The sequence below is a fragment of the Pongo abelii genome, chromosome 13 (genome assembly GCF_028885655.2).
Source record: "Pongo abelii isolate AG06213 chromosome 13, NHGRI_mPonAbe1-v2.0_pri, whole genome shotgun sequence".
Taxonomy (NCBI): Eukaryota; Metazoa; Chordata; class Mammalia; order Primates; family Hominidae; genus Pongo; species Pongo abelii.
Window position 1 is genome coordinate 1,764,689 of NC_071998.2, and position 24,845 is coordinate 1,789,533.

Here is a 24,845-nt window from a genome sequence, read left to right on the forward strand (position 1 = left end):
GATATCCCTAAGGAAATCAGGGATTTGGGCGGGCTCATCAATTCACGCTTCCGCCCACCCCCAAGGGAGGGGCAGACACAGGGCGAGTCTCCGAGGGGCGGAAAATGCAGGGGGTATTTCAGAATTCAGTCTTCCTCACAGAATCGCAAAGTTCACGTTTCACAACCATAAAGAAACTATTTACGCTAAAAATGAGACTTTTTAAGAAGTTGCACTTAGAAAACTTCAATGTCTGAGAAAAAAATATCCCTAACGCACAGGGAAACAGGTGGCTTATCCAATACTCTGGAAATAAAATGGGCTGGGTGAGGGGAATATGAAAATATTATTTCAATTTCATCTCATTTTATTTATTTATTTATGTACTTATTGATTTATTTTTGAGACAGAGTCTCCCTCTGTCCCTCAGGCTGGATTACAGTGTCCTGAGCTCAGCTCACTGCAGCCTCCGCATCCTGGGCCCAAGGCATTCTCCTGCCTCAGCCTCCAGAGTAGCTGGGACTAAATGAGTACGCCACCACGCCAGGCAAATTTTTGTCTTTTTTATAAAGTGTAGAGGAGGTTTCACCATTTGGGCCAGGGTGGTCTTCAACTGCCAACTTCAGATGATCTGCCCCAACTTGCCTTCCAAAGTGAAGGGACTATAGGCGTGAGCCACTGAACCCAGACTATGATAGTTTCACACTGAGGCCTGAAGCTGCTCTGCCTTAGGATTTTTCCTGAGTTTTACGTTCTTGTCATGATGAGTTGCTAGTTCATATTTTCCGTTGGATCTTTTCGAAAGGGATTACTGATGAGATTATGGCTTTCTCACAAAGAATACCACTTTGGTGAAACTATACTGAAATCAGGAGTACCTTATGTTTCCGATACTTATCAAGCACAATATTTGAACACGGCGTGGTAGGTGAAAGTGTAGGAAGCAGAATTTGGCAAACCCCATTTTTTTTCAATTTCGACGGTTTCAGGATTTTGGTTTCAGCCAAACTGAAGAATGTCCTAATGAGCTGTCAATTCACAGGCCATTACAGACAATTTTTGAAACTACATCACACTGTAATTTAAGGAGTACGATTCTAAAGAAATTTGAACAATCTGGTGGTATTGCTAACACCAAACAAGGTTGTTCAGCTCTTTCATCTTTAAAAACAAACAAACAAAAACATGATGTGGAATTCTCTCATTTTACCAAACAGCCGTACGCTCCCTTGAATATGTGACTATGAAACCCAAGTAATTGGAAGAAGAAAAATAAAGGAAACACCTCATCAGTCTCATTAATAGTTTTGTGGAGAATAGTTTATTTTTCAAAAACTGCTGTCTATGTCTTGATATTTTTAGACACGGCTAAAGCTGAAATTGCATGAATCCTCTCTCTAACATTCATGCTACTAAAGAAACTTTTCCCAAGATTTGACTGCATTCATTTCATAAAAGCCCTGTCCTCTTCTCCCCTATGTATCTATATTAGCACTCTGCCTTCTACCCTCTTCCATAGGAAACACAAATCCGTCAATTGATCACTTAAGCCTTTCCAGTTTGGGTACAACATTTTCTGTAGTTGTACTCCTGAGATTTGTCCTTTATACTTCTAAAGACTAGACCCTAGATAATACATGCTTGGGAATAGTGGAGCTAGCTTGCTTAAACTTTATTTAGGCGTATGCTAATTACTTGTGGGGGGCAAAGGCAGGCAGTGAGGATGTTAAGCTTATCCCAAAATAGTCAATTTTGGAAAAGACACAAGTACAGGCCGGGCGTGGTGGCTCAGACCTGTAATCCCAGCACCTTGGGAGGCCGAGGCGGCCGGTCACGAGGTCAGGAGATCGACACCATCCTGGCTAACACGGTGAAACCCCGTCTCTGCTAAACATACACAAATTAGCCGGGCGTGGTGGCAGGCGCTTGTAGTCTCAGCTACTCGGGAGGCTGAGGCAGGAGAAGAGCACGAACCCGGGAGGCGGAGCTGGCAGTGAGCCGAGATTGCGCCACTGCACTCCGGCCTGGGCGGCAGAGTGGGATTCTGCCTCAAAAAAGAAAGAAAAAAAACATCTTCATATATATGAATGTGTGTGTGTGTGTGTGTGTGTGTGTGTGTCTGTGTGTGTGTGTGTACTCAGGTACACTCACTTTACTTCTGAGTTATCTCGTCACCACTTAACCAGCACCAATCAGAGACCACATTTTTCTAGGCAGTCTCCAAATGTACATTACAAATAGTAACGTACTTTAAGGATAGTAATGAAGCTCCGGGAAAAATTGCTTGTCTCCACCTCAGCAGACCAACCTGCCTGGGCCAGCTTCTCTCTTCCTCTACTCTTCAGAAAGTGCTAGACCTGCAACATCTGACAGAATACAGCTTCCATGACTCCTCAGTGCCATGGAAATGGAACGAGCTGAGAGCAATCTAAAGACTGGGAGATATTAGGTCTCTTGGATCTTACTTCTTTTGGTTGCTCGAGCACTTTAATTCCCGAGAGAGCCCTCCCATCTCCATCAGTTCTTCCAGGAACCTGTACCCTCCTTGTGTCTCGAAGATACGCTGGTCTAACTTGTTACATGCCTTTACAAGAAAGTTGGTAAAAATAAAAGGAAAGCTGAACAACGTCACAATATGGAGGTATGAAACAGAATTTCCCCATACTTGGTAAAGTTTAGAAATTTGTGTAATACCCGAAGGCAGATTCTATGTACAATAAGTCCTAGTTTAAGAACAAGAGCTGAGGGTATGAGGAAATAAAACTATATTTTCCGGGAGTATCTCTGGCTTCAGGAAGAAAGAGCACATGTTACTCTCCATTCAATATTAGGGCTGAACTATGGGGTCTTTTCGATCCTTTTTGCTTACCCTCTGCGATTCAGGGGGCACATGGCAAAGGTAAACAGACTGAAACAGCACCGTGGATAGCTGTGAGCTGTGCTGGGAAGATTCACGGTGATTCCATAATAAATCTCAGGTCTTTCTTCTGTAACAAAAAATTCCTCTTTTCCATCATCAAGGTAAAGCCGAGTATGTACAAGTAGAGTATGCGATAACTTTGTCACTCGTGACGAACCTAGTCGGTCCGATACTTTAACAACTTCTCCAATGTCTCTGCACTCAGGTTGGATATTCTGAGTGGGTCATCGGTAGAATGAATGAAATCAAGAATACTCTAAAGCAGTGTTTGGAAGTAAATTTCAGTGTCTCCGGAAGCACTGGGAAAATCACCATGTGTAACGAACGTGAAGTATCCACAGGCTCTCTCTGTGTCTTTGAAACTGCCCATGTGTTCATTAGAAACGGCGGCTTGAGGAAAGGTGGTTTTGGAATTGGTTTCCCTCTAGTCTTACGTGATGCATCTCTACTATATTGCATTATAATAAAGCAAAGGGTCACTTGCTGACATAAAGCACAGGAGGCAGGAATGGAAGAGTCAACTTAGAGAAAAAAAGTGCTTTTCGGTTTTATTTTCATTTCTGCAGTTTGGAAAACAGTTTAACAGTTTAACAGATTTTGTGGCGGCTCACAAAAATACATATGAGCGTTGAAAATGTACAGAAGAACAACAATTGGGAGACATTTCCGGAAGCTTCAGTTTCTGAAACCCAGACATGAGCCTACAAGCTAAGACACGGCTACACCAGGCTTCAGCGTGAAACCATACAACTCCTGGGAAGGGCTTCCCTCTCTGAACGCAGCTACCTGTCCACAGGATGCTCTAGGCCCAGGCACCTTTATTCTTCCAACTAGAGAGACATAGAAAGATGCCTCCATATCCCATGAAGATGCCCAAGCATTTGGCCAAGGCTCCTATGAAACAGTCTGCTGTCTTCATCCAGGTAAGGGCAACTTCACATTTTCAGACACTAAGGTCGTGGGTAAATCCAGGGTGGACTGAGAGGCGGAAGCTCCAGCAAACACAGTCCTGTGGCTGGAAGATGAATGCAGTACTTATTCCTGCACCAACAGACCCTTGCCTCTGGCCTTGGGCCTAGAGCATGATTTTTTGGTAGTTGCTGTTGGGGAAGAGGCCCTTGGGCTTTAACCTGCGGACAGCCTCCCTTAAATGCTTGGGCTGCAGCGGGGGCGTTTCTCCCCACATCTCACACACGTCCAGGGCCTCTTCCACCACCTCTCCAACAAAGACCTTGGCGATTCCAGCCATGGCAATGGCGGCGTTCTCAGACACCGAACTGCCGGTGATAGACTTCATCAGACCTGCAATGCGTGCTTTTGGGAAAGCTGACCGGCGACACACTTCGTAGCGGGCCAGCTGCTCCTCAGACATGGCAGACAGCAGGGCTGTCATCCTCTGAGCCTCCTCTGCATCCACGGTGGGCTTCCTCTCCTTCTTTCCTTTGGTATGTCTTTTCCGTCTTTTGGCGGCAGGAGGAGCTGAGGCTGAGGCCTCCTTGTCCCCTTCTGTGAGGTCCATGACATCCTCACTCCTGAGCTCACCTCCCTGATCCCTGGGTTCTTCCAAGTTCCCACCTAGGTCCTCAGGGATTCCATCCTTCTTGCTGCCCTTCAGACCTCGGGGCATGGCGAACATCTCAGCAGACACACCTGTTTGCCTGCCCGTCTCCACGGGTGAGATTCAAGTCTGCCCCGTGACAGCAGCTGTAGAGGCAGAAGTTCTGGCTGGGGTGGTTTGATTACGGATCTGCAGCGAGAACCTTTCGAAGATTTTAGCTGCCGTGTTTCTGCTGAGCCACTTTAGCCATAACTGGACACAGCTCCCTGCCTCCCCTTCCCACACACAAACACACACGCTGAATTTTCTCACTTCCACAATGTGAAGAAACTTGTGGATGGAGAGTATATTAGTTTTACATCAATGCAGAATAAATTCTCACAAATTTTGGACTCTTAAAACAAACCCCAGCTCAGAGGTCAGAAGTTCTACCAGTCCAAGTGACTGCCACCTGCTCAGAGCCACACGAGGGACCTCCGGGATGGGTCTGGCTGTGTGGTCGCTGCCTTCACCTGAGAAGGGTCTGGCTTCGATCTGACTCGAGGTGGTGGCAGAATTCAATGCCTTCGGGTTGTGAGCCCCAGGCCCACTTGTCTGTTCTGCCTGCTGCCGTGAGGACGCTCTCGGCTCCTGCAAGTGTTGCCCAGGTCTGGGCTGTGAGGCTCCCTGGGTCTGCACGGCCAGTGCCGGGGAATCTCCCACAGGGCAATGTCATCTCAGGGAGCTCCAGTCCTCCCTTATAAAGAGCTCGGATGATTGAACTAGACCCAGCCCTTAGCAGCTATTGGCTCAGGATATCCCTAAGGAAATCAGGGATTTGGGCGGGCTCATCAATTCACGCTTCCGCCCACCCCCAAGGGAGGGGCAGACACAGGGCGAGTCTCCGAGGGGCGGAAAATGCAGGGGGTATTTCAGAATTCAGTCTTCCTCACAGAATCGCAAAGTTCACGTTTCACAACCATAAAGAAACTATTTACGCTAAAAATGAGACTTTTTAAGAAGTTGCACTTAGAAAACTTCAATGTCTGAGAAAAAAATATCCCTAACGCACAGGGAAACAGGTGGCTTATCCAATACTCTGGAAATAAAATGGGCTGGGTGAGGGGAATATGAAAATATTATTTCAATTTCATCTCATTTTATTTATTTATTTATGTACTTATTGATTTATTTTTGAGACAGAGTCTCCCTCTGTCCCTCAGGCTGGATTACAGTGTCCTGAGCTCAGCTCACTGCAGCCTCCGCATCCTGGGCCCAAGGCATTCTCCTGCCTCAGCCTCCAGAGTAGCTGGGACTAAATGAGTACGCCACCACGCCAGGCAAATTTTTGTCTTTTTTATAAAGTGTAGAGGAGGTTTCACCATTTGGGCCAGGGTGGTCTTCAACTGCCAACTTCAGATGATCTGCCCCAACTTGCCTTCCAAAGTGAAGGGACTATAGGCGTGAGCCACTGAACCCAGACTACGATAGTTTCACACTGAGGCCTGAAGCTGCTCTGCCTTAGGATTTTTCCTGAGTTTTACGTTCTTGTCATGATGAGTTGCTAGTTCATATTTTCCGTTGGATCTTTTCGAAAGGGATTACTGATGAGATTATGGCTTTCTCACAAAGAATACCACTTTGGTGAAACTATACTGAAATCAGGAGTACCTTATGTTTCCGATACTTATCAAGCACAATATTTGAACACGGCGTGGTAGGTGAAAGTGTAGGAAGCAGAATTTGGCAAACCCCATTTTTTTTCAATTTCGACGGTTTCAGGATTTTGGTTTCAGCCAAACTGAAGAATGTCCTAATGAGCTGTCAATTCACAGGCCATTACAGACAATTTTTGAAACTACATCACACTGTAATTTAAGGAGTACGATTCTAAAGAAATTTGAACAATCTGGTGGTATTGCTAACACCAAACAAGGTTGTTCAGCTCTTTCATCTTTAAAAACAAACAAACAAAAACATGATGTGGAATTCTCTCATTTTACCAAACAGCCGTACGCTCCCTTGAATATGTGACTATGAAACCCAAGTAATTGGAAGAAGAAAAATAAAGGAAACACCTCATCAGTCTCATTAATAGTTTTGTGGAGAATAGTTTATTTTTCAAAAACTGCTGTCTATGTCTTGATATTTTTAGACACGGCTAAAGCTGAAATTGCATGAATCCTCTCTCTAACATTCATGCTACTAAAGAAACTTTTCCCAAGATTTGACTGCATTCATTTCATAAAAGCCCTGTCCTCTTCTCCCCTATGTATCTATATTAGCACTCTGCCTTCTACCCTCTTCCATAGGAAACACAAATCCGTCAATTGATCACTTAAGCCTTTCCAGTTTGGGTACAACATTTTCTGTAGTTGTACTCCTGAGATTTGTCCTTTATACTTCTAAAGACTAGACCCTAGATAATACATGCTTGGGAATAGTGGAGCTAGCTTGCTTAAACTTTATTTAGGCGTATGCTAATTACTTGTGGGGGGCAAAGGCAGGCAGTGAGGATGTTAAGCTTATCCCAAAATAGTCAATTTTGGAAAAGACACAAGTACAGGCCGGGCGTGGTGGCTCAGACCTGTAATCCCAGCACCTTGGGAGGCCGAGGCGGCCGGTCACGAGGTCAGGAGATCGACACCATCCTGGCTAACACGGTGAAACCCCGTCTCTGCTAAACATACACAAATTAGCCGGGCGTGGTGGCAGGCGCTTGTAGTCTCAGCTACTCGGGAGGCTGAGGCAGGAGAAGAGCACGAACCCGGGAGGCGGAGCTGGCAGTGAGCCGAGATTGCGCCACTGCACTCTGGCCTGGGCGGCAGAGTGGGATTCTGCCTCAAAAAAGAAAGAAAAAAAACATCTTCATATATATGAATGTGTGTGTGTGTGTGTGTGTGTGTGTGTGTCTGTGTGTGTGTGTGTACTCAGGTACACTCACTTTACTTCTGAGTTATCTCGTCACCACTTAACCAGCACCAATCAGAGACCACATTTTTCTAGGCAGTCTCCAAATGTACATTACAAATAGTAACGTACTTTAAGGATAGTAATGAAGCTCCGGGAAAAATTGCTTGTCTCCACCTCAGCAGACCAACCTGCCTGGGCCAGCTTCTCTCTTCCTCTACTCTTCAGAAAGTGCTAGACCTGCAACATCTGACAGAATACAGCTTCCATGACTCCTCAGTGCCATGGAAATGGAACGAGCTGAGAGCAATCTAAAGACTGGGAGATATTAGGTCTCTTGGATCTTACTTCTTTTGGTTGCTCGAGCACTTTAATTCCCGAGAGAGCCCTCCCATCTCCATCAGTTCTTCCAGGAACCTGTACCCTCCTTGTGTCTCGAAGATACGCTGGTCTAACTTGTTACATGCCTTTACAAGAAAGTTGGTAAAAATAAAAGGAAAGCTGAACAACGTCACAATATGGAGGTATGAAACAGAATTTCCCCATACTTGGTAAAGTTTAGAAATTTGTGTAATACCCGAAGGCAGATTCTATGTACAATAAGTCCTAGTTTAAGAACAAGAGCTGAGGGTATGAGGAAATAAAACTATATTTTCCGGGAGTATCTCTGGCTTCAGGAAGAAAGAGCACATGTTACTCTCCATTCAATATTAGGGCTGAACTATGGGGTCTTTTCGATCCTTTTTGCTTACCCTCTGCGATTCAGGGGGCACATGGCAAAGGTAAACAGACTGAAACAGCACCGTGGATAGCTGTGAGCTGTGCTGGGAAGATTCACGGTGATTCCATAATAAATCTCAGGTCTTTCTTCTGTAACAAAAAATTCCTCTTTTCCATCATCAAGGTAAAGCCGAGTATGTACAAGTAGAGTATGCGATAACTTTGTCACTCGTGACGAACCTAGTCGGTCCGATACTTTAACAACTTCTCCAATGTCTCTGCACTCAGGTTGGATATTCTGAGTGGGTCATCGGTAGAATGAATGAAATCAAGAATACTCTAAAGCAGTGTTTGGAAGTAAATTTCAGTGTCTCCGGAAGCACTGGGAAAATCACCATGTGTAACGAACGTGAAGTATCCACAGGCTCTCTCTGTGTCTTTGAAACTGCCCATGTGTTCATTAGAAACGGCGGCTTGAGGAAAGGTGGTTTTGGAATTGGTTTCCCTCTAGTCTTACGTGATGCATCTCTACTATATTGCATTATAATAAAGCAAAGGGTCACTTGCTGACATAAAGCACAGGAGGCAGGAATGGAAGAGTCAACTTAGAGAAAAAAAGTGCTTTTCGGTTTTATTTTCATTTCTGCAGTTTGGAAAACAGTTTAACAGTTTAACAGATTTTGTGGCGGCTCACAAAAATACATATGAGCGTTGAAAATGTACAGAAGAACAACAATTGGGAGACATTTCCGGAAGCTTCAGTTTCTGAAACCCAGACATGAGCCTACAAGCTAAGACACGGCTACACCAGGCTTCAGCGTGAAACCATACAACTCCTGGGAAGGGCTTCCCTCTCTGAACGCAGCTACCTGTCCACAGGATGCTCTAGGCCCAGGCACCTTTATTCTTCCAACTAGAGAGACATAGAAAGATGCCTCCATATCCCATGAAGATGCCCAAGCATTTGGCCAAGGCTCCTATGAAACAGTCTGCTGTCTTCATCCAGGTAAGGGCAACTTCACATTTTCAGACACTAAGGTCGTGGGTAAATCCAGGGTGGACTGAGAGGCGGAAGCTCCAGCAAACACAGTCCTGTGGCTGGAAGATGAATGCAGTACTTATTCCTGCACCAACAGACCCTTGCCTCTGGCCTTGGGCCTAGAGCATGATTTTTTGGTAGTTGCTGTTGGGGAAGAGGCCCTTGGGCTTTAACCTGCGGACAGCCTCCCTTAAATGCTTGGGCTGCAGCGGGGGCGTTTCTCCCCACATCTCACACACGTCCAGGGCCTCTTCCACCACCTCTCCAACAAAGACCTTGGCGATTCCAGCCATGGCAATGGCGGCGTTCTCAGACACCGAACTGCCGGTGATAGACTTCATCAGACCTGCAATGCGTGCTTTTGGGAAAGCTGACCGGCGACACACTTCGTAGCGGGCCAGCTGCTCCTCAGACATGGCAGACAGCAGGGCTGTCATCCTCTGAGCCTCCTCTGCATCCACGGTGGGCTTCCTCTCCTTCTTTCCTTTGGTATGTCTTTTCCGTCTTTTGGCGGCAGGAGGAGCTGAGGCTGAGGCCTCCTTGTCCCCTTCTGTGAGGTCCATGACATCCTCACTCCTGAGCTCACCTCCCTGATCCCTGGGTTCTTCCAAGTTCCCACCTAGGTCCTCAGGGATTCCATCCTTCTTGCTGCCCTTCAGACCTCGGGGCATGGCGAACATCTCAGCAGACACACCTGTTTGCCTGCCCGTCTCCACGGGTGAGATTCAAGTCTGCCCCGTGACAGCAGCTGTAGAGGCAGAAGTTCTGGCTGGGGTGGTTTGATTACGGATCTGCAGCGAGAACCTTTCGAAGATTTTAGCTGCCGTGTTTCTGCTGAGCCACTTTAGCCATAACTGGACACAGCTCCCTGCCTCCCCTTCCCACACACAAACACACACGCTGAATTTTCTCACTTCCACAATGTGAAGAAACTTGTGGATGGAGAGTATATTAGTTTTACATCAATGCAGAATAAATTCTCACAAATTTTGGACTCTTAAAACAAACCCCAGCTCAGAGGTCAGAAGTTCTACCAGTCCAAGTGACTGCCACCTGCTCAGAGCCACACGAGGGACCTCCGGGATGGGTCTGGCTGTGTGGTCGCTGCCTTCACCTGAGAAGGGTCTGGCTTCGATCTGACTCGAGGTGGTGGCAGAATTCAATGCCTTCGGGTTGTGAGCCCCAGGCCCACTTGTCTGTTCTGCCTGCTGCCGTGAGGACGCTCTCGGCTCCTGCAAGTGTTGCCCAGGTCTGGGCTGTGAGGCTCCCTGGGTCTGCACGGCCAGTGCCGGGGAATCTCCCACAGGGCAATGTCATCTCAGGGAGCTCCAGTCCTCCCTTATAAAGAGCTCGGATGATTGAACTAGACCCAGCCCTTAGCAGCTATTGGCTCAGGATATCCCTAAGGAAATCAGGGATTTGGGCGGGCTCATCAATTCACGCTTCCGCCCACCCCCAAGGGAGGGGCAGACACAGGGCGAGTCTCCGAGGGGCGGAAAATGCAGGGGGTATTTCAGAATTCAGTCTTCCTCACAGAATCGCAAAGTTCACGTTTCACAACCATAAAGAAACTATTTACGCTAAAAATGAGACTTTTTAAGAAGTTGCACTTAGAAAACTTCAATGTCTGAGAAAAAAATATCCCTAACGCACAGGGAAACAGGTGGCTTATCCAATACTCTGGAAATAAAATGGGCTGGGTGAGGGGAATATGAAAATATTATTTCAATTTCATCTCATTTTATTTATTTATTTATGTACTTATTGATTTATTTTTGAGACAGAGTCTCCCTCTGTCCCTCAGGCTGGATTACAGTGTCCTGAGCTCAGCTCACTGCAGCCTCCGCATCCTGGGCCCAAGGCATTCTCCTGCCTCAGCCTCCAGAGTAGCTGGGACTAAATGAGTACGCCACCACGCCAGGCAAATTTTTGTCTTTTTTATAAAGTGTAGAGGAGGTTTCACCATTTGGGCCAGGGTGGTCTTCAACTGCCAACTTCAGATGATCTGCCCCAACTTGCCTTCCAAAGTGAAGGGACTATAGGCGTGAGCCACTGAACCCAGACTATGATAGTTTCACACTGAGGCCTGAAGCTGGTCTGCCTTAGGATTTTTCCTGAGTTTTACGTTCTTGTCATGATGAGTTGCTAGTTCATATTTTCCGTTGGATCTTTTCGAAAGGGATTACTGATGAGATTATGGCTTTCTCACAAAGAATACCACTTTGGTGAAACTATACTGAAATCAGGAGTACCTTATGTTTCCGATACTTATCAAGCACAATATTTGAACACGGCGTGGTAGGTGAAAGTGTAGGAAGCAGAATTTGGCAAACCCCATTTTTTTTCAATTTCGACGGTTTCAGGATTTTGGTTTCAGCCAAACTGAAGAATGTCCTAATGAGCTGTCAATTCACAGGCCATTACAGACAATTTTTGAAACTACATCACACTGTAATTTAAGGAGTACGATTCTAAAGAAATTTGAACAATCTGGTGGTATTGCTAACACCAAACAAGGTTGTTCAGCTCTTTCATCTTTAAAAACAAACAAACAAAAACATGATGTGGAATTCTCTCATTTTACCAAACAGCCGTACGCTCCCTTGAATATGTGACTATGAAACCCAAGTAATTGGAAGAAGAAAAATAAAGGAAACACCTCATCAGTCTCATTAATAGTTTTGTGGAGAATAGTTTATTTTTCAAAAACTGCTGTCTATGTCTTGATATTTTTAGACACGGCTAAAGCTGAAATTGCATGAATCCTCTCTCTAACATTCATGCTACTAAAGAAACTTTTCCCAAGATTTGACTGCATTCATTTCATAAAAGCCCTGTCCTCTTCTCCCCTATGTATCTATATTAGCACTCTGCCTTCTACCCTCTTCCATAGGAAACACAAATCCGTCAATTGATCACTTAAGCCTTTCCAGTTTGGGTACAACATTTTCTGTAGTTGTACTCCTGAGATTTGTCCTTTATACTTCTAAAGACTAGACCCTAGATAATACATGCTTGGGAATAGTGGAGCTAGCTTGCTTAAACTTTATTTAGGCGTATGCTAATTACTTGTGGGGGGCAAAGGCAGGCAGTGAGGATGTTAAGCTTATCCCAAAATAGTCAATTTTGGAAAAGACACAAGTACAGGCCGGGCGTGGTGGCTCAGACCTGTAATCCCAGCACCTTGGGAGGCCGAGGCGGCCGGTCACGAGGTCAGGAGATCGACACCATCCTGGCTAACACGGTGAAACCCCGTCTCTGCTAAACATACACAAATTAGCCGGGCGTGGTGGCAGGCGCTTGTAGTCTCAGCTACTCGGGAGGCTGAGGCAGGAGAAGAGCACGAACCCGGGAGGCGGAGCTGGCAGTGAGCCGAGATTGCGCCACTGCACTCCGGCCTGGGCGGCAGAGTGGGATTCTGCCTCAAAAAAGAAAGAAAAAAAACATCTTCATATATATGAATGTGTGTGTGTGTGTGTGTGTGTGTGTGTGTCTGTGTGTGTGTGTGTACTCAGGTACACTCACTTTACTTCTGAGTTATCTCGTCACCACTTAACCAGCACCAATCAGAGACCACATTTTTCTAGGCAGTCTCCAAATGTACATTACAAATAGTAACGTACTTTAAGGATAGTAATGAAGCTCCGGGAAAAATTGCTTGTCTCCACCTCAGCAGACCAACCTGCCTGGGCCAGCTTCTCTCTTCCTCTACTCTTCAGAAAGTGCTAGACCTGCAACATCTGACAGAATACAGCTTCCATGACTCCTCAGTGCCATGGAAATGGAACGAGCTGAGAGCAATCTAAAGACTGGGAGATATTAGGTCTCTTGGATCTTACTTCTTTTGGTTGCTCGAGCACTTTAATTCCCGAGAGAGCCCTCCCATCTCCATCAGTTCTTCCAGGAACCTGTACCCTCCTTGTGTCTCGAAGATACGCTGGTCTAACTTGTTACATGCCTTTACAAGAAAGTTGGTAAAAATAAAAGGAAAGCTGAACAACGTCACAATATGGAGGTATGAAACAGAATTTCCCCATACTTGGTAAAGTTTAGAAATTTGTGTAATACCCGAAGGCAGATTCTATGTACAATAAGTCCTAGTTTAAGAACAAGAGCTGAGGGTATGAGGAAATAAAACTATATTTTCCGGGAGTATCTCTGGCTTCAGGAAGAAAGAGCACATGTTACTCTCCATTCAATATTAGGGCTGAACTATGGGGTCTTTTCGATCCTTTTTGCTTACCCTCTGCGATTCAGGGGGCACATGGCAAAGGTAAACAGACTGAAACAGCACCGTGGATAGCTGTGAGCTGTGCTGGGAAGATTCACGGTGATTCCATAATAAATCTCAGGTCTTTCTTCTGTAACAAAAAATTCCTCTTTTCCATCATCAAGGTAAAGCCGAGTATGTACAAGTAGAGTATGCGATAACTTTGTCACTCGTGACGAACCTAGTCGGTCCGATACTTTAACAACTTCTCCAATGTCTCTGCACTCAGGTTGGATATTCTGAGTGGGTCATCGGTAGAATGAATGAAATCAAGAATACTCTAAAGCAGTGTTTGGAAGTAAATTTCAGTGTCTCCGGAAGCACTGGGAAAATCACCATGTGTAACGAACGTGAAGTATCCACAGGCTCTCTCTGTGTCTTTGAAACTGCCCATGTGTTCATTAGAAACGGCGGCTTGAGGAAAGGTGGTTTTGGAATTGGTTTCCCTCTAGTCTTACGTGATGCATCTCTACTATATTGCATTATAATAAAGCAAAGGGTCACTTGCTGACATAAAGCACAGGAGGCAGGAATGGAAGAGTCAACTTAGAGAAAAAAAGTGCTTTTCGGTTTTATTTTCATTTCTGCAGTTTGGAAAACAGTTTAACAGTTTAACAGATTTTGTGGCGGCTCACAAAAATACATATGAGCGTTGAAAATGTACAGAAGAACAACAATTGGGAGACATTTCCGGAAGCTTCAGTTTCTGAAACCCAGACATGAGCCTACAAGCTAAGACACGGCTACACCAGGCTTCAGCGTGAAACCATACAACTCCTGGGAAGGGCTTCCCTCTCTGAACGCAGCTACCTGTCCACAGGATGCTCTAGGCCCAGGCACCTTTATTCTTCCAACTAGAGAGACATAGAAAGATGCCTCCATATCCCATGAAGATGCCCAAGCATTTGGCCAAGGCTCCTATGAAACAGTCTGCTGTCTTCATCCAGGTAAGGGCAACTTCACATTTTCAGACACTAAGGTCGTGGCTAAATCCAGGGTGGACTGAGAGGCGGAAGCTCCAGCAAACACAGTCCTGTGGCTGGAAGATGAATGCAGTACTTATTCCTGCACCAACAGACCCTTGCCTCTGGCCTTGGGCCTAGAGCATGATTTTTTGGTAGTTGCTGTTGGGGAAGAGGCCCTTGGGCTTTAACCTGCGGACAGCCTCCCTTAAATGCTTGGGCTGCAGCGGGGGCGTTTCTCCCCACATCTCACACACGTCCAGGGCCTCTTCCACCACCTCTCCAACAAAGACCTTGGCGATTCCAGCCATGGCAATGGCGGCGTTCTCAGACACCGAACTGCCGGTGATAGACTTCATCAGACCTGCAATGCGTGCTTTTGGGAAAGCTGACCGGCGACACACTTCGTAGCGGGCCAGCTGCTCCTCAGACATGGCAGACAGCAGGGCTGTCATCCTCTGAGCCTCCTCTGCATCCACGGTGGGCTTCCTCTCCTTCTTTCCTTTGGTATGTCTTTTCCGTCTTTTGGCGGCAGGAGGAGCTGAGGCTGAGGCCTCCTTGTCCCCTTCTGTGAGGTCCATGACATCCTCACTCCTGAGCTCACCTCCCTGATCCCTGGGTTCTTCCAAGTTCCCACCTAGGTCCTCAGGGATTCCATCCTTCTTGCTGCCCTTCAGACCTCGGGGCATGGCGAACATCTCAGCAGACACACCTGTTTGCCTGCCCGTCTCCACGGGTGAGATTCAAGTCTGCCCCGTGACAGCAGCTGTAGAGGCAGAAGTTCTGGCTGGGGTGGTTTGATTACGGATCTGCAGCGAGAACCTTTCGAAGATTTTAGCTGCCGTGTTTCTGCTGAGCCACTTTAGCCATAACTGGACACAGCTCCCTGCCTCCCCTTCCCACACACAAACACACACGCTGAATTTTCTCACTTCCACAATGTGAAGAAACTTGTGGATGGAGAGTATATTAGTTTTACATCAATGCAGAATAAATTCTCACAAATTTTGGACTCTTAAAACAAACCCCAGCTCAGAGGTCAGAAGTTCTACCAGTCCAAGTGACTGCCACCTGCTCAGAGCCACACGAGGGACCTCCGGGATGGGTCTGGCTGTGTGGTCGCTGCCTTCACCTGAGAAGGGTCTGGCTTCGATCTGACTCGAGGTGGTGGCAGAATTCAATGCCTTCGGGTTGTGAGCCCCAGGCCCACTTGTCTGTTCTGCCTGCTGCCGTGAGGACGCTCTCGGCTCCTGCAAGTGTTGCCCAGGTCTGGGCTGTGAGGCTCCCTGGGTCTGCACGGCCAGTGCCGGGGAATCTCCCACAGGGCAATGTCATCTCAGGGAGCTCCAGTCCTCCCTTATAAAGAGCTCGGATGATTGAACTAGACCCAGCCCTTAGCAGCTATTGGCTCAGGATATCCCTAAGGAAATCAGGGATTTGGGCGGGCTCATCAATTCACGCTTCCGCCCACCCCCAAGGGAGGGGCAGACACAGGGCGAGTCTCCGAGGGGCGGAAAATGCAGGGGGTATTTCAGAATTCAGTCTTCCTCACAGAATCGCAAAGTTCACGTTTCACAACCATAAAGAAACTATTTACGCTAAAAATGAGACTTTTTAAGAAGTTGCACTTAGAAAACTTCAATGTCTGAGAAAAAAATATCCCTAACGCACAGGGAAACAGGTGGCTTATCCAATACTCTGGAAATAAAATGGGCTGGGTGAGGGGAATATGAAAATATTATTTCAATTTCATCTCATTTTATTTATTTATTTATGTACTTATTGATTTATTTTTGAGACAGAGTCTCCCTCTGTCCCTCAGGCTGGATTACAGTGTCCTGAGCTCAGCTCACTGCAGCCTCCGCATCCTGGGCCCAAGGCATTCTCCTGCCTCAGCCTCCAGAGTAGCTGGGACTAAATGAGTACGCCACCACGCCAGGCAAATTTTTGTCTTTTTTATAAAGTGTAGAGGAGGTTTCACCATTTGGGCCAGGGTGGTCTTCAACTGCCAACTTCAGATGATCTGCCCCAACTTGCCTTCCAAAGTGAAGGGACTATAGGCGTGAGCCACTGAACCCAGACTATGATAGTTTCACACTGAGGCCTGAAGCTGCTCTGCCTTAGGATTTTTCCTGAGTTTTACGTTCTTGTCATGATGAGTTGCTAGTTCATATTTTCCGTTGGATCTTTTCGAAAGGGATTACTGATGAGATTATGGCTTTCTCACAAAGAATACCACTTTGGTGAAACTATACTGAAATCAGGAGTACCTTATGTTTCCGATACTTATCAAGCACAATATTTGAACACGGCGTGGTAGGTGAAAGTGTAGGAAGCAGAATTTGGCAAACCCCATTTTTTTTCAATTTCGACGGTTTCAGGATTTTGGTTTCAGCCAAACTGAAGAATGTCCTAATGAGCTGTCAATTCACAGGCCATTACAGACAATTTTTGAAACTACATCACACTGTAATTTAAGGAGTACGATTCTAAAGAAATTTGAACAATCTGGTGGTATTGCTAACACCAAACAAGGTTGTTCAGCTCTTTCATCTTTAAAAACAAACAAACAAAAACATGATGTGGAATTCTCTCATTTTACCAAACAGCCGTACGCTCCCTTGAATATGTGACTATGAAACCCAAGTAATTGGAAGAAGAAAAATAAAGGAAACACCTCATCAGTCTCATTAATAGTTTTGTGGAGAATAGTTTATTTTTCAAAAACTGCTGTCTATGTCTTGATATTTTTAGACACGGCTAAAGCTGAAATTGCATGAATCCTCTCTCTAACATTCATGCTACTAAAGAAACTTTTCCCAAGATTTGACTGCATTCATTTCATAAAAGCCCTGTCCTCTTCTCCCCTATGTATCTATATTAGCACTCTGCCTTCTACCCTCTTCCATAGGAAACACAAATCCGTCAATTGATCACTTAAGCCTTTCCAGTTTGGGTACAACATTTTCTGTAGTTGTACTCCTGAGATTTGTCCTTTATACTTCTAAAGACTAGACCCTAGATAATACATGCTTGGGAATAGTGGAGCTAGCTTGCTTAAACTTTATTTAGGCGTATGCTAATTACTTGTGGGGGGCAAAGGCAGGCAGTGAGGATGTTAAGCTTATCCCAAAATAGTCAATTTTGGAAAAGACACAAGTACAGGCCGGGCGTGGTGGCTCAGACCTGTAATCCCAGCACCTTGGGAGGCCGAGGCGGCCGGTCACGAGGTCAGGAGATCGACACCATCCTGGCTAACACGGTGAAACCCCGTCTCTGCTAAACATACACAAATTAGCCGGGCGTGGTGGCAGGCGCTTGTAGTCTCAGCTACTCGGGAGGCTGAGGCAGGAGAAGAGCACGAACCCGGGAGGCGGAGCTGGCAGTGAGCCGAGATTGCGCCACTGCACTCCGGCCTGGGCGGCAGAGTGGGATTCTGCCTCAAAAAAGAAAGAAAAAAAACATCTTCATATATATGAATGTGTGTGTGTGTGTGTGTGTGTGTGTGTGTCTGTGTGTGTGTGTGTACTCAGGTACACTCACTTTACTTCTGAGTTATCTCGTCACCACTTAACCAGCACCAATCAGAGACCACATTTTTCTAGGCAGTCTCCAAATGTACATTACAAATAGTAACGTACTTTAAGGATAGTAATGAAGCTCCGGGAAAAATTGCTTGTCTCCACCTCAGCAGACCAACCTGCCTGGGCCAGCTTCTCTCTTCCTCTACTCTTCAGAAAGTGCTAGACCTGCAACATCTGACAGAATACAGCTTCCATGACTCCTCAGTGCCATGGAAATGGAACGAGCTGAGAGCAATCTAAAGACTGGGAGATATTAGGTCTCTTGGATCTTACTTCTTTTGGTTGCTCGAGCACTTTAATTCCCGAGAGAGCCCTCCCATCTCCATCAGTTCTTCCAGGAACCTGTACCCTCCTTGTGTCTCGAAGATACGCTGGTCTAACTTGTTACATGCCTTTACAAGAAAGTTGGTAAAAATAAAAGGAAAGCTGAACAACGTCACAATATGGAGGTATGAAACAGAATTTCCCCATACTTGGTAAAGTTTAGAAATTTGTGTAATACCCGAAGGCAGATTCTATGTACAATAAGTCCTAGTTTAAGAACAAGAGCTGAGGGTATGAGGAAATAAAACTATATTTTCCGGGAGTATCTCTGGCTTCAGGAAGAAAGAGCACATGTTACTCTCCATTCAATATTAGGGCTGAACTATGGGGTCTTTTCGATCCTTTTTGCTTACCCTCTGCGATTCAGGGGGCACATGGCAAAGGTAAACAGACTGAAACAGCACCGTGGATAGCTGTGAGCTGTGCTGGGAAGATTCACGGTGATTCCATAATAAATCTCAGGTCTTTCTTCTGTAACAAAAAATTCCTCTTTTCCATCATCAAGGTAAAGCCGAGTATGTACAAGTAGAGTATGCGATAACTTTGTCACTCGTGACGAACCTAGTCGGTCCGATACTTTAACAACTTCTCCAATGTCTCTGCACTCAGGTTGGATATTCTGAGTGGGTCATCGGTAGAATGAATGAAATCAAGAATACTCTAAAGCAGTGTTTGGAAGTAAATTTCAGTGTCTCCGGAAGCACTGGGAAAATCACCATGTGTAACGAACGTGAAGTATCCACAGGCTCTCTCTGTGTCTTTGAAACTGCCCATGTGTTCATTAGAAACGGCGGCTTGAGGAAAGGTGGTTTTGGAATTGGTTTCCCTCTAGTCTTACGTGATGCATCTCTACTATATTGCATTATAATAAAGCAAAGGGTCACTTGCTGACATAAAGCACAGGAGGCAGGAATGGAAGAGTCAACTTAGAGAAAAAAAGTGCTTTTCGGTTTTATTTTCATTTCTGCAGTTTGGAAAACAGTTTAACAGTTTAACAGATTTTGTGGCGGCTCACAAAAATACATATGAGCGTTGAAAATGTACAGAAGAACAACAATTGGGAGACATTTCCGGAAGCTTCAGTTTCTGAAACCCAGACATGAGCCTACAAGCTAAGACACGGCTACACCAGGCTTCAGCGTGAAACCATACAACTCCTGGGAAGGGCTTCCCTCTCTGAACGCAGCTACCTGTCCACAGGATGCTCTAGGCCCAGGCACCTTTATTCTTCCAACTAGAGAGACATAGAAAGATGCCTCCATATCCCATGAAGATGCCCAAGCATTTGGCCAAGGCTCCTATGAAACAGTCTGCTGTCTTCATCCAGGTAAGGGCAACTTCACATTTTCAGACACTAAGGTCGTGGCTAAATCCAGGGTGGACTGAGAGGCGGAAGCTCCAGCAAACACAGTCCTGTGGCTGGAAGATGAATGCAGTACTTATTCCTGCACCAACAGACCCTTGCCTCTGGCCTTGGGCCTAGAGCATGATTTTTTGGTAGTTGCTGTTGGGGAAGAGGCCCTTGGGCTTTAACCTGCGGACAGCCTCCCTTAAATGCTTGGGCTGCAGCGGGGGCGTTTCTCCCCACATCTCACACACGTCCAGGGCCTCTTCCACCACCTCTCCAACAAAGACCTTGGCGATTCCAGCCATGGCAATGGCGGCGTTCTCAGACACCGAACTGCCGGTGATAGACTTCATCAGACCTGCAATGCGTGCTTTTGGGAAAGCTGACCGGCGACACACTTCGTAGCGGGCCAGCTGCTCCTCAGACATGGCAGACAGCAGGGCTGTCATCCTCTGAGCCTCCTCTGCATCCACGGTGGGCTTCCTCTCCTTCTTTCCTTTGGTATGTCTTTTCCGTCTTTTGGCGGCAGGAGGAGCTGAGGCTGAGGCCTCCTTGTCCCCTTCTGTGAGGTCCATGACATCCTCACTCCTGAGCTCACCTCCCTGATCCCTGGGTTCTTCCAAGTTCCCACCTAGGTCCTCAGGGATTCCATCCTTCTTGCTGCCCTTCAGACCTCGGGGCATGGCGAACATCTCAGCAGACACACCTGTTTGCCTGCCCGTCTCCACGGGTGAGATTCAAGTCTGCCCCGTGACAGCAGCTGTAGAGGCAGAAGTTCTGGCTGGGGTGGTTTGATTACGGATCTGCAGCGAGAACCTTTCGAAGATTTTAGCTGCCGTGTTTCTGCTGAGCCACTTTAGCCATAACTGGACACAGCTCCCTGCCTCCCCTTCCCACACACAAACACACACGCTGAATTTTCTCACTTCCACAATGTGAAGAAACTTGTGGATGGAGAGTATATTAGTTTTACATCAATGCAGAATAAATTCTCACAAATTTTGGACTCTTAAAACAAACCCCAGCTCAGAGGTCAGAAGTTCTACCAGTCCAAGTGACTGCCACCTGCTCAGAGCCACACGAGGGACCTCCGGGATGGGTCTGGCTGTGTGGTCGCTGCCTTCACCTGAGAAGGGTCTGGCTTCGATCTGACTCGAGGTGGTGGCAGAATTCAATGCCTTCGGGTTGTGAGCCCCAGGCCCACTTGTCTGTTCTGCCTGCTGCCGTGAGGACGCTCTCGGCTCCTGCAAGTGTTGCCCAGGTCTGGGCTGTGAGGCTCCCTGGGTCTGCACGGCCAGTGCCGGGGAATCTCCCACAGGGCAATGTCATCTCAGGGAGCTCCAGTCCTCCCTTATAAAGAGCTCGGATGATTGAACTAGACCCAGCCCTTAGCAGCTATTGGCTCAGGATATCCCTAAGGAAATCAGGGATTTGGGCGGGCTCATCAATTCACGCTTCCGCCCACCCCCAAGGGAGGGGCAGACACAGGGCGAGTCTCCGAGGGGCGGAAAATGCAGGGGGTATTTCAGAATTCAGTCTTCCTCACAGAATCGCAAAGTTCACGTTTCACAACCATAAAGAAACTATTTACGCTAAAAATGAGACTTTTTAAGAAGTTGCACTTAGAAAACTTCAATGTCTGAGAAAAAAATATCCCTAACGCACAGGGAAACAGGTGGCTTATCCAATACTCTGGAAATAAAATGGGCTGGGTGAGGGGAATATGAAAATATTATTTCAATTTCATCTCATTTTATTTATTTATTTATGTACTTATTGATTTATTTTTGAGACAGAGTCTCCCTCTGTCCCTCAGGCTGGATTACAGTGTCCTGAGCTCAGCTCACTGCAGCCTCCGCATCCTGGGCCCAAGGCATTCTCCTGCCTCAGCCTCCAGAGTAGCTGGGACTAAATGAGTACGCCACCACGCCAGGCAAATTTTTGTCTTTTTTATAAAGTGTAGAGGAGGTTTCACCATTTGGGCCAGGGTGGTCTTCAACTGCCAACTTCAGATGATCTGCCCCAACTTGCCTTCCAAAGTGAAGGGACTATAGGCGTGAGCCACTGAACCCAGACTATGATAGTTTCACACTGAGGCCTGAAGCTGCTCTGCCTTAGGATTTTTCCTGAGTTTTACGTTCTTGTCATGATGAGTTGCTAGTTCATATTTTCCGTTGGATCTTTTCGAAAGGGATTACTGATGAGATTATGGCTTTCTCACAAAGAATACCACTTTGGTGAAACTATACTGAAATCAGGAGTACCTTATGTTTCCGATACTTATCAAGCACAATATTTGAACACGGCGTGGTAGGTGAAAGTGTAGGAAGCAGAATTTGGCAAACCCCATTTTTTTTCAATTTCGACGGTTTCAGGATTTTGGTTTCAGCCAAACTGAAGAATGTCCTAATGAGCTGTCAATTCACAGGCCATTACAGACAATTTTTGAAACTACATCACACTGTAATTTAAGGAGTACGATTCTAAAGAAATTTGAACAATCTGGTGGTATTGCTAACACCAAACAAGGTTGTTCAGCTCTTTCATCTTTAAAAACAAACAAACAAAAACATGATGTGGAATTCTCTCATTTTACCAAACAGCCGTACGCTCCCTTGAATATGTGACTATGAAACCCAAGTAATTGGAAGAAGAAAAATAAAGGAAACACCTCATCAGTCTCATTAATAGTTTTGTGGAGAATAGTTTATTTTTCAAAAACTGCTGTCTATGTCTTGATATTTTTAGACACGGCTAAAGCTGAAATTGCATGAATCCTCTCTCTAACATTCATGCTACTAAAGAAACTTTTCCCAAGATTTGACTGCATTCATTTCATAAAAGCCCTGTCCTCTTCTCCCCTATGTATCTATATTAGCACTCTGCCTTCTACCCTCTTCCATAGGAAACACAAATCCGTCAATTGATCACTTAAGCCTTTCCAGTTTGGGTACAACATTTTCTGTAGTTGTACTCCTGAGATTTGTCCTTTATACTTCTAAAGACTAGACCCTAGATAATACATGCTTGGGAATAGTGGAGCTAGCTTGCTTAAACTTTATTTAGGCGTATGCTAATTACTTGTGGGGGGCAAAGGCAGGCAGTGAGGATGTTAAGCTTATCCCAAAATAGTCAATTTTGGAAAAGACACAAGTACAGGCCGGGCGTGGTGGCTCAGACCTGTAATCCCAGCACCTTGGGAGGCCGAGGCGGCCGGTCACGAGGTCAGGAGATCGACACCATCCTGGCTAACACGGTGAAACCCCGTCTCTGCTAAACATACACAAATTAGCCGGGCGTGGTGGCAGGCGCTTGTAGTCTCAGCTACTCGGGAGGCTGAGGCAGGAGAAGAGCACGAACCCGGGAGGCGGAGCTGGCAGTGAGCCGAGATTGCGCCACTGCACTCCGGCCTGGGCGGCAGAGTGGGATTCTGCCTCAGAAAAGAAAGAAAAAAAACATCTTCATATATATGAATGTGTGTGTGTGTGTGTGTGTGTGTGTGTGTCTGTGTGTGTGTGTGTACTCAGGTACACTCACTTTACTTCTGAGTTATCTCGTCACCACTTAACCAGCACCAATCAGAGACCACATTTTTCTAGGCAGTCTCCAAATGTACATTACAAATAGTAACGTACTTTAAGGATAGTAATGAAGCTCCGGGAAAAATTGCTTGTCTCCACCTCAGCAGACCAACCTGCCTGGGCCAGCTTCTCTCTTCCTCTACTCTTCAGAAAGTGCTAGACCTGCAACATCTGACAGAATACAGCTTCCATGACTCCTCAGTGCCATGGAAATGGAACGAGCTGAGAGCAATCTAAAGACTGGGAGATATTAGGTCTCTTGGATCTTACTTCTTTTGGTTGCTCGAGCACTTTAATTCCCGAGAGAGCCCTCCCATCTCCATCAGTTCTTCCAGGAACCTGTACCCTCCTTGTGTCTCGAAGATACGCTGGTCTAACTTGTTACATGCCTTTACAAGAAAGTTGGTAAAAATAAAAGGAAAGCTGAACAACGTCACAATATGGAGGTATGAAACAGAATTTCCCCATACTTGGTAAAGTTTAGAAATTTGTGTAATACCCGAAGGCAGATTCTATGTACAATAAGTCCTAGTTTAAGAACAAGAGCTGAGGGTATGAGGAAATAAAACTATATTTTCCGGGAGTATCTCTGGCTTCAGGAAGAAAGAGCACATGTTACTCTCCATTCAATATTAGGGCTGAACTATGGGGTCTTTTCGATCCTTTTTGCTTACCCTCTGCGATTCAGGGGGCACATGGCAAAGGTAAACAGACTGAAACAGCACCGTGGATAGCTGTGAGCTGTGCTGGGAAGATTCACGGTGATTCCATAATAAATCTCAGGTCTTTCTTCTGTAACAAAAAATTCCTCTTTTCCATCATCAAGGTAAAGCCGAGTATGTACAAGTAGAGTATGCGATAACTTTGTCACTCGTGACGAACCTAGTCGGTCCGATACTTTAACAACTTCTCCAATGTCTCTGCACTCAGGTTGGATATTCTGAGTGGGTCATCGGTAGAATGAATGAAATCAAGAATACTCTAAAGCAGTGTTTGGAAGTCAATTTCAGTGTCTCCGGAAGCACTGGGAAAATCACCATGTGTAACGAACGTGAAGTATCCACAGGCTCTCTCTGTGTCTTTGAAACTGCCCATGTGTTCATTAGAAACGGCGGCTTGAGGAAAGGTGGTTTTGGAATTGGTTTCCCTCTAGTCTTACGTGATGCATCTCTACTATATTGCATTATAATAAAGCAAAGGGTCACTTGCTGACATAAAGCACAGGAGGCAGGAATGGAAGAGTCAACTTAGAGAAAAAAAGTGCTTTTCGGTTTTATTTTCATTTCTGCAGTTTGGAAAACAGTTTAACAGTTTAACAGATTTTGTGGCGGCTCACAAAAATACATATGAGCGTTGAAAATGTACAGAAGAACAACAATTGGGAGACATTTCCGGAAGCTTCAGTTTCTGAAACCCAGACATGAGCCTACAAGCTAAGACACGGCTACACCAGGCTTCAGCGTGAAACCATACAACTCCTGGGAAGGGCTTCCCTCTCTGAACGCAGCTACCTGTCCACAGGATGCTCTAGGCCCAGGCACCTTTATTCTTCCAACTAGAGAGACATAGAAAGATGCCTCCATATCCCATGAAGATGCCCAAGCATTTGGCCAAGGCTCCTATGAAACAGTCTGCTGTCTTCATCCAGGTAAGGGCAACTTCACATTTTCA